Below are 10809 nucleotides of genomic sequence, written 5' to 3'. Positions count from 1 at the left end.
CTTGCAGATAGGCCAGCCTAACCTCTGGATGTCTAGAGAAGAAGTAAATGAGTCAATGCCAGCTGTGTTTACCACACAAGGGTACTCAAGTACTAGAGTAATCATAGATGCAACAGAGCTATAGCACCAGATGGGACGATCACTTTCTTGTCGACACTATTTCCCGGGTCGATTTCTGACAAGGACTTGGTGCAGAAATGTGGATTTCTGAAGCTCGGGTTTCAGCCTGGAGACACAGTCATGGCTGACAAGGGATTTAATATAGATGACCTCCTTAGTAAGATTGGTGTCGCACTGAATAATCCTCCATTTTTATGGAGAGACTTTTTCACAGGAGAAGTAACCGGAACACAAGAAATAGCAAAATTAAGGATTCATGTTGAGAGGCGTATTCAGCGCATCAAAGCATTCCACATCTTCGACAGGCCGGTTCCACTGACCATAGCGCCTGTCGTCAATGAAATGTGGGCTGTTTGTGCATTTCTGACTAATCTCCAGAGCCCGCTTATAGGGTGCAACGATACTGAATAATGCATGCGCACTATTTGGTAGTATTTTCATCGCTGTAGATGTATGCATTTTCTTCCCTTCTTTGCAAATGTATAAGGGATGTTACTGTACGATGTTTTATTATGCTGCATGCTCTATTCAATGTATAGAATGCCTGGACTCCATCGGGCACAGCACATCTGCCCTTGCATCCAAGACCTCGCTATCTGAATAAAAGGTTGGTTGGTTTATGGGGTTTAACGTCCCAAAACGACTAAGACTAAGAATAAAAGACATTAATATCATTTGTATATGTTTCATGTCGAAATGTAATAGACAGTGAAGCAGTTATGTTATCATTTTCCACGGCCTTTGATGACCTGTAGTTTATTGCTCTGCCAGAAATGGGAGAAGTGTGTCAAAGTAGAATTTGTCTAGCTTGTTTTTACATAGCTGCCAAGCAGTTTTATCGAACGTTATCCTTTCGATGACAATGAAATGTGGTGAATAGACAACAAAGTCTGCCCATGTGAGGCCAGTTAGTGCCATTTGGCCAAGAACTTGATAGTAATGAAAATCTTGGCGATGAAGCCTGATGACTCCGGTCACGTCCTTCACAAGGCATGACCCTTCTAGGTTCGGGAAATCTATATCCTTCATTGAGTAAGGACATTTGACCTCAACAATTCCATGGCTGCCTTCTTCTGGGTCCCAGACTATCCTATCTGGTGAGGCTCCCAGCCATGGGCAAGCTGGACTTACAGCAAATCCACAAAAAAAGTCTGCACATCGTGCTGCAGTGCCTGCATTGTCGTCACATATCGGCGTATGGCTTGCTGCTCATTTGAAATGCCGTACCTGAAATGAAGATACCAAAAATAGTCATCCACACTGCACTGAAAAGCAATATCTCCAGTTCACACAGAAGGCTGCCAGTGAAAGCAGAAATATGATCATTAAGTAACCCATGCCGAACAATATTAGCTATCTTATAATTGTATTAAACTTTGTTGCACCAGAGTGAAGCTGTTGTATCGAAGTGCCTTCGAATGTGTGTCTGTCAAAATGAACCGAGTTTGTTACAAGACGGCATGAACACTCATGGCGAAATAACCTGTGCATGGACGGAAGAAATATTTTTTTCATGTCCAAGTTTGAATAAGAATGTACAAAAGCAGGGAGCACTAAATATTCATAAACAGTTTTATTTCATGCACTGAACTTTTCGTTACTTTTGCATGCTTTTATGCTACCAGTGTTTTTTCACAGCGCTGCTAAAGGTTTCATGGCACATCAACTAGCCCTTACTGCCCTCTTCCTGCGATTATGTGATGCATTACTACAGGCCCCTTCATAGGCTGAGTCACTTTGGGATGTTAAACCCCATAAACCAAACCGTTACTACAGAGTCAATGTCCCGGCTTGTGTCCATACCAGAAAAAGGCGTCATAAAATGTAACACACTGCAATAGGTCATCCTAAAAGATTGATGCATTTTAAAAGCAGTGCATGCAAGGATTAGTTTGAGCACAAGACTATTTTTACATGTAAAAATGGTGCTTAATGGATTGCACTAACTCGTGACAGGTCCCTCTCGGCAGTCAAGTTCTTGAGCCCCTTCACTGTCGAGTTCTCGCGCTTCATAACTGCACCAAATTTGGATGCGGTCAGCCGTTGACGGCGGACTGCCTTCCATGCAGCACTCTTATTTTGCCCACGGGTACTTTTCTCCAGTTGAAGAGCCTCGGTGATGGTGAGAGTTAGTGACTGCAAAAAAAAAAAAACAGAATAATATGCTTGCTTAGGTAAAACCAGGTAGACTCCAGCAGCAGCTCTGCTTCGACTAGCAGATTTGTATTTGAGAGCAACAACAATTTGCTGTGCATGATGGTTGAAATATATGTTCACATATGTTTACGCAGAATAAGTAGCTACATTCAGCACTTTAACATATTAATACACCATCCTGCGTTATACGCACGTATGTTATATGCACTTAACAAAATAAAACTCAAAGCTGCAGCTGTGGGCATTTTTCGGACATACTAGCCACATTCTTCTTACCATACATTATTCAAATGCGACGTGTGTATTTACCTCAATTATGGCTTTCTGTGGTGGTGGCAGGTGTTGAGCTGAAGCCACTTACACTGATGTTGAACGGATTATAGCTGGTTCTGGTGGAACAGAGTCGGCGCCTCTCACTGTGGAACCCAACTTGATGTCTGGACTAACATGGCTTGAGAAATGGTGAGGCACTAATGGCTTCCGGCACCATAACATACTCCATTCGCAAGTTTCTCTATAGGAAGAATTTGCTGTTTTCACTGTCATTGCCTGCAAGTGCTCTGAAAATGGGGTTGGTTCCAGTGCTGAGAGGTCTCGTCCGAATTTCAGAGCAGCCTTTTTGACATCCCCTGCAAGCCTGGGTTTTTTCCGCGCTTCGTAAAGTCGAGAAGCCGCGGCACACTCCAGACCATCGGGCCGTGCGGTTCTCCAATCTACTTCGTCTACTGCGCTCCACGATATCTTGTCTCCACGCGGTCGCCTCCACTTCTGCGGCAGTTCCGTGCAAGACAACTCAGGCGGCAGTTCTTCGTATCCTTGCTCCTTTAGTAGCACAATAGACTTCAGCAATGCCAGAGCGTGGTATCACGCACCGTTCTCCGGCGCAGCGCACTCACATGTGCAGCCTTCGATGAAGCCGTCTTGCGCTATCACAGCAGTGACTTGATAATGCGATTCAGTCTTCTTCTGGCTTCTAAAGCATCGAGCGGGCACACGCACGAACGTGCAGTCACTGCAAAAGAAAAAAAAGACGATCAAAGTAACTAACATTCCTTACAGCACGAACGAAGTGAAAAAATAGCAGGCACTCGGTTTAACTAGCCATGCCTGCTCTCCAGTGCAGCCCCATAAAGAATGAGAGTTTGTATGGCAGTTTAGAGAACACAATGATCATTTATATAGCAAAGAGCGCTGGAAAACAATAAAAGCACAGTCGCACAATGTGGCAGCTTACCGTGTAGTGACTGATGACCTTTCGATGGAATCGCACTGAATGTAGCTTTCGGCGACAAACTTGTGGCTGCGGTCATCGTTCCGCTTGCCGAGGCTCCTTGAAGCGCTGTAAGCTTGTATGCTGTCGGTGGTCAGGCTCTTCAGAGTAATAGAGAGGCTTCTGGTCCACGACATTGCTAACGAAGGAGAGTTACACTGTCCAAATGGGCTCAGTAAAGCAAGGGAGAACGCGGTGGCTGTCAAAGCAGCGTAGCAGCGGGAGCCGTCACCAAGCTAATGGCGGACGACACCGGCGACCAGTGTTGCCGGACCGAATTAGGAAATTCTCCTATCGTCTGATCTACCTAAACGTCTTGTGGCCACCGTTCGTCTGTGACTAATACGGCAATTTATCTCCACTTGCAGAAATGTGACAAGAACGCACTAGAGGCGATCCACTGCAAAATTGCAGAGCGCACCCTCGACGTCCCCATCACGACGTCCAATCAACGGCTCATTGATGACCAAAACCTTTGAGGAGCTACGCGAGGCGCACTTCCACAATCACTACCTGCGGTTGAACAAATCCTCAGCCGCCAAAAGCCCCTTAAACCGCCTGCACATTGCCTACAAAGCGTATGCAGTGGAAAGGAAGACGGTTCCAGACGACTGGCGCCACGCGGTGCAGCTCCAGCTTCTGCCACAGAACTTGACGAAGGAGATTCAAAATGGCTGTCGAACCGCGTGCTTGACGGCCCTTAACGACCGCTATGGCTCTCGCTAAGGAGTCTTCTACACGGATGCTGCTGGCCCACACCACGGGGGATGGTATACGGCCGCAATAATCCATCAAAATACGTACGTTCAGGGACTCACTTTCCGTGCGCCCAACATTACACACGCGGAGGAGGTCGCCATAGCACTCGCCGCTCCAGAACCATACTCCCGGCTAATCATTGCCGACTCCCGGGAAGCATGTCAAAATCCACAACAAGGACGCATACCTCAACGTGCCGCCAAAATGTGACATAGATGCGGTACCGCGACACCCCGAACACACGTGTCATCACCCGGACCCCAGCACATGCTGGACTAGAGGGAAACGAGGTTGCAGACGCCTCAACCTGCGCGCTCAACCACCGAGCATCGCCTCGACACTCAACGCCTGAGGTATCAGAACCTAATCCGGCTATCACCTACAAGCAAATTATTCAATTTTATCAAACATCGCATACCCGCTTTCATCCCCCTGCGAAAGGGCTAACGAAAAGCGACGAGCGTTGGCTCCTTCGCTTGTATACCACCATGGTACTGTGGCCGGCACGCTGCAACATTTTAATCCGGCTTTTAACGCGAGTACCCGCATTGTGGAAGCGCGTTCTCGGACGTGTACCACATGGTGTGGGCATGCCCCTCTAACCCTTCTTACCCCCTTTCCCCTCACCAACCCGAGACAGGTGGGAGGCTGCCCTGCTCGGCTGCTGTGTTAGAGAGCCAAAGAGCCCTCGTCGCTAGGGCCCGAGCTGCCGCGGAAGCCACAGGAGTCGCGGACTAGGGACCTGTCCTAGAATTTGTAGGGGCTCGCTTTTAAGGCCAGTCCCCACACTCTCATGTAAATAGCCAAAATAAATATCTTCCACCAGCACCACCACCCTAGTCGTCCCCTCATGTATCAATAGGTCCCTAGCTTTCCTTTCCTTAAAAACTAAATTCCTCAATAAACGCCCGTGAGCCTCCCTTTTGAAAACAAACAGCTCATTCATTAATTCCTAGAACTGCTCGCCTGTTCGGACTCGGACAGATCGGTCATCTTTGTTTTCGGCACGAACGCCTGCCCGGACGCCTCTGTCTCGGCGCTTCCTTATAACCAATCATCAGCCGTGCTTGAACCCGCACCCTCCAGCTCAGCAGCTTTGCCCTGGAGCAGTGCCTGGAGTAAACGAGCATTGTTTGCTGTCCTGCAAAAAGAATGGCCCCCGAGTAATATAACTGGCGATCTATTTCACTGAAAATTCTTCGAAGATATGCGATATTAGCCACAGAGCGTCACCTTTAACGTGGGGATTCTGGCCACGTAAGTGTGAAGCCCATATGCAGTTATTTGCGCAATAACCTAATGTGGTTTAATTAGGCCTTTGATCCAGTATGATTATTTTGTGAATAAAATCAAACACGGTGCATAATGTTGGACGAATTAGGAGGCCTGTGAATGGTTGCCTGTGTGTGCTTTATTCACGACAAACTTGTCTTCAAGGATTTTTTTTATCTGTACCTCGCAGCCTGGAAAGGAAAATATCGCCTGCGGTGGCGACAGCTTGAATAGGGGACACCCTGTGCGACATGAGATACCCGCGTATTACCTTAAATAACTGTAATGTGCAACACACACCCTGGTTCAACAGCTTAGTGATTTCCGTTCCCATCTGAAGTTGGACATAAATTTGTACTGAGGTGATTAAGCGTTCACGATGCGTTTTTAGTAGCCCGTTTCAAGCCCCATCTTCTTGCTTACGGAGGTGTTGTAAACTAAACAATGACATTGAAGGACGATTAAGCTTCGCCTTTAGGAGTGGAACGCGACAGCGTGTTGCAGCGCTACCAGGGAGTCCACGGAACGCCGTCGCCCGTTACGGCTCGACGCCTTGCCCGTTGGAAACACCTCTGAACGCAACGCATTTTTGAGAAAAGCAAATGGCGCAGTTTTTCACATCTCGGTGGACACCCGAACTGCACAATAAGGGAAGGGAGGAAGGTGTTAATGAAAGAAGAGAGAGAGAGAAAAACTTTATTTAAAGAGGAATTCGGGGCACGCCCCAGGGTCCCCGCACGACCCCACTGCACTCAAGTGTTTATGTTCCTAAGGTCCATAACACTGGCAGCCCGGCCGGTGGCGATGGTCTGCACGAAGAGAGGTGCCATAATGAAGGAAATGTTTTGGATTTGTGGAAGGAAATTACGCAGTAACTGTATCACACATCTTGGTGGACGCCCGCAGGCTACGATTATAGGTCGCCGGTTCCAATTGCTGTCGCAAGCTATAGGCTCTAACATAAATAGTGTCTAGAGTCAGAGAAACGCCGCATCGTATGTCACCATCCGGAATATTCTGCGGTTAACGGTTGGCATGATGCACTAGAGAAGGGACTGGTAGTAGGTCCGCCGGTGGCGACGCCTTTCTACAGCTCCATAAAATGTGGTCATATCCGGCTATCTCGCCGCATTGTTTGCAAGTAGCGTTGTACTGTGTTGGATACATGTGTGCTAGTCTCGACGGGCTAAAGAAGGCTCGCGTCTGGAGCCGACGCCACGTTACCTCCTGGCTTTTGTCGAGCTTTTTGTCTGGTGGCGGATAGATCCTCCTTTCCAGTTTAAACAGATGGGTGTATTCGTGAAATGATATGAATGCATCTCTCGTGAAATTTGGGGACTCAACCCGGCTCACTGCTCGGCTGACATAACCTCGAGCTATACTGTGAGCCAACTCGTTTCCCCTGTTCCCCGAGTGTGCCGGCACCCATATTAGTTCCACCTCTCTTTGGTCCCAGTCTTTATGTCTTAATATTCGTTCTGCCTCCTAGGAGGTCATACCCCGCGCATAATTGTTGATAGCCACCTTGGAGTCGGTAATTATGGTGACTGCATTGGTGCTGGCCATTGCCATGGCGATAGCCGCCTCCTCCGCTGTCCCTGAGTTTTTTGTTTTGACCGAACCGGCCGTTAATGTTTCACCCGAGTCGTTCACGGCCACGACCAGAAAGGAGTCGCCTCCTTCGTATTCCGCCGCGTCTACATAGGTTGTGTATTCCGAGCCTTCGAGCTTGGCTTCAAGGGCCTTTGCTCTGGCTCTCCTCCTGCCTTCGTGAAAAGCAGGGTGCATGTTTTTTGGAAGTGGTTTAATAATGAGTAGTTTTCTAACTTTGGTCTGTAATTTTGCCTGCGCGTTTCTTTGCGGAATTCTATCATGTAATCCTAGGTTGCTCAGGATCTTTCTCCCCGGGGGTGAGGTCTCAAGCCTCCTTAATTGCGCAAATATATGTGCCTCGCATAGTTCCGTGGTGGTGTTGTAGATCCCCAGTTTAAGAAGCTATACTGGCCAGCTCAGACCCGTTGACGCAAGTCCGGGCCACTGAGTGGGCTCACAAGGTCGCCAAGAGCCATGGGCTCGAAGCCACCTAGTATAATGCCCACTAGGGCTCAGTGCTGACAATAAACGTTTTCCAATCCAATCAATGGCATGATGCAAGTTTGAAGCGGTAATTTCACTCTGCTACGTAAAGCCGGGTATCGCCGTGTGTGCAACACACAGCCTACCAACTAGACAATGAGCAACGTGCCCACCGTGGCAGGTGGAATTTAAATTAGTGACTGGTCGCCCGGGAACAGCAACCTGGGGCGCACAAGGCCCACCGCTGGGAGCACCTACAGCCGCAGGGAAGTGGCACATGGCTTAACCGCTGCACTACAGACCCTGCAGGGGTATGACGACTCTCAAGGATTCTAGGAATGTAAGGTATAGAATCATCCGCATACATTGGAATTAGGCCATAATGCTATCGCATCATACCCTTATAGTGGAGCTTAAGTGTGCCGCCCATTCTTTTTCCCACGCGCGGTGCTCACAACTACTAAGACGCAGACGACTCTTCGACCGAACGAGCTGCATACGCTGTCGTTTAAAATGCAGAGTATTCAATTGGTTGATCTTGAGACCAAATTCGCACTTCAGGAATAGATGATCCCTATTTAGGCTAATTTTGGCTACAAATAATTACTTCACTTCGTTGTACTGATTGATCTCGATCTTGTTTTGAGTTTAGTGGATTGACTTGCCTTATCTTGTCTTTCTAGGTGTACGCTTTGGAATTGGCTTATCTAAGTGTCACGTGATTAAATGGTACAAATATGGTGTCGTCATCCAACAACGGGTCAAAGTACCTGTTCTCGCTTCGGCGAGCGCGGCTGCGGCCGCTTATCTGTTTTTTGAGCAGCGTCCGCTCCGGCGGACGCAGTTGTTGCTGCGACGCGCGTCTTTCCTTTGCTCTCTCTCCTTCCTCTGATCTTTTAACCCTCCTCTATCTGCACGAGGCAGCGGTGGTGGCTTCGCTCGAGCCAGTAGCAGGCCCGTGCAATTTCCTTTTCATCCTTCTCTCAGTCACAACAACAACAACAACAACAACGGGTCTTTCGTCTACCGCTCGACCTTAGGACCTCGTCTCCTTCCCTTCGCCTCCACCACGTAGACGACGACGGGTTGTTAGGCCTGCGTTCCCACCCGCACCGACATGAGTCCCCAGTTTCATAATATGGTTATGGTGATAACATGGTCGCACGGCACAAGTCGTTGCAAAATAATGGTAACTCGCATACCTTACAACCATACGGCAACTTCAAGCTTCGTCGGCACAACTCCTAGAGCTAATGTGAGTCCTTTGCTTCATTTTCCTTTGTTTGACTGGCCTGATCGTCGGCCTCCAACAGGGATAAAAATGATTCCTTGCAGGGATGTTCTGTTAGCGCCCTCGTCTTCATTCCTTTCGTTGTGACTGCTCGGAGTATTTTTTTTTTCAAGTGTTCGAGGCTGCCTTGGCAGGCATCCTTCGTACTCTGTCGAAAACGCGGCGCAAAGGCACCACTTCGAAATCGATGAACATCGATAAGCAGAGCCAGCGTGCAGCATAAATTCCATAGAGGACTACGAGGATATACGAAGCCGACCGTCCAGCTACAAGTATTTTCAAGTGAAATTCCCAAATTAATGTGTGGTGCCTCACTACAATAGCCGGCATCTGTGGACACGTTTACTTGCACGGCGCACAAGATGGCGTCTCATCAGGACCGGCATGCGAGATCCCAATCCTACATACGCATCGCATCGGCAGAAATTACAGCAAAGCGACTTTAATTCAAGGCAGAATGGAGGGAAAATAAAAAGGAAAGGGTCAAACGCAGAGTAGTTCTTTGGAGAACCGAAAAAAAAAATTCTGTAAAACGATGCGCATGTGTACGACGGCGTCCACTTACCGACGGGGAGAGAGAGCATGGCGGCAACAGTCAGACGCGAGGCCTAACATAACAAAGAGTTCTCACGCTGTGAACCTAGCTCAGAAGGTCATCGTTCATAAACGGAAACAAGGACTTTCACTTTTCTTCGAGAAATATTACACAGTTTCTTATAAATGGCTCAGTAGGCCGTAATGCGGAGATTCAACATGCAGCCGCCGTCGGCGTTCTTATCGTGGCTTGGGCGACCCGATGTTCTGTGGTCTCACTGGTCGGTGCCAGAAGTTTCAAACATACCTGTCGCTACAAGGAGGGTCAGGACACCACCTCTATTACTAGGGCAGACGCATTTATTATGCAGGAAAGGCTACTCATCTGCCTTTAACGACGACGAACGCAATGGGCGAGGACGCCCCATTTAAATATCATGGTACGGTCGCCATTGTAAAGCAAGCATTTCCACATCGTCACGCGTTGTCATCGAGCGCCAACGTTTTTAATGCAGAAGACCCGAGCCAGGGGTGAGTTTCCGAGTGTGGTACAGCTCTGCGGAACTTGGTGAACGCGGGCAACTATGCCGCGTCTGAAGATTCTTCGCGACGACTTTGTTATGGGAGTCGCGTCTCAGCTAGTCCCTGAAAGTCTTGCTACAGGGATCCTCACTGACGTTCTCGACTTCTGTTCGCATCGCGACGCAGCATGAACAAATGTAGCGAAAGTTTGGGTGTTCGACGCGAGGGTACAACTTGTTCAGAGGGCAGATGCAACGACGTCCGCAGAACGGCGTCTGCCTAGAAGGCAAGCGGCATAGTGAAGGCACAACTGCAGCATAATAATCATATGTTTTATAGATGGTTTTGATTTTTATTTCAGTTAAGTGGGATGTCTTCCTTGCCTTTGTAGGTGTGAACCTTCTAATTTGATTTTATGGGTGTCATGTGATTAATGGACTAAATGGTATAAAAAATTTGGAGGACGCGCCGACCAAAAGGCTCGCGTACGCGAGCCGAAACGTCGTTTTTTTTGGTTTTTGTTCTTTTTCATTTTGGTTCGCGTTCTTTTTCAGTTATTGTATTTTTGTCCCCGACCATATGATTACTTCGTCCAACTCTCGATTTCACGCTTAAGCTTCGCCTTTCAGAGTAGAACGCGACATAGTGTTGCAGCGGCGCCAGGGAGTAGATGGAACGCCACAGACCTTTCGGCGCGACGCCTTGCCCCATGTACAATTCAAAAATTGCTTTTTCAAAGAAAGGAAATGACGCAGTAACGGGCTCGCTAATCTTCTTGCATGATAAGATGTTTTACGCAGCCCCCATT

General features: G+C 48.2%; 1 pseudogene; it reads right to left on the bottom strand.

The window, feature by feature from the left end:
- Positions 1-837: 837 nt before the first annotated feature.
- Positions 838-3684, bottom strand: LOC149347559 (uncharacterized; annotated as a pseudogene).
- Positions 3685-10809: the final 7125 nt, after the last annotated feature.

This window comes from Amblyomma mixtum, chromosome 4 (assembly GCF_055824585.1).
Source record: "Amblyomma mixtum isolate Tamu chromosome 4, ASM5582458v1, whole genome shotgun sequence".
NCBI lineage: Eukaryota > Metazoa > Arthropoda > Arachnida > Ixodida > Ixodidae > Amblyomma > Amblyomma mixtum.
This window is presented reverse-complemented; position numbering and strand designations above follow the sequence as displayed.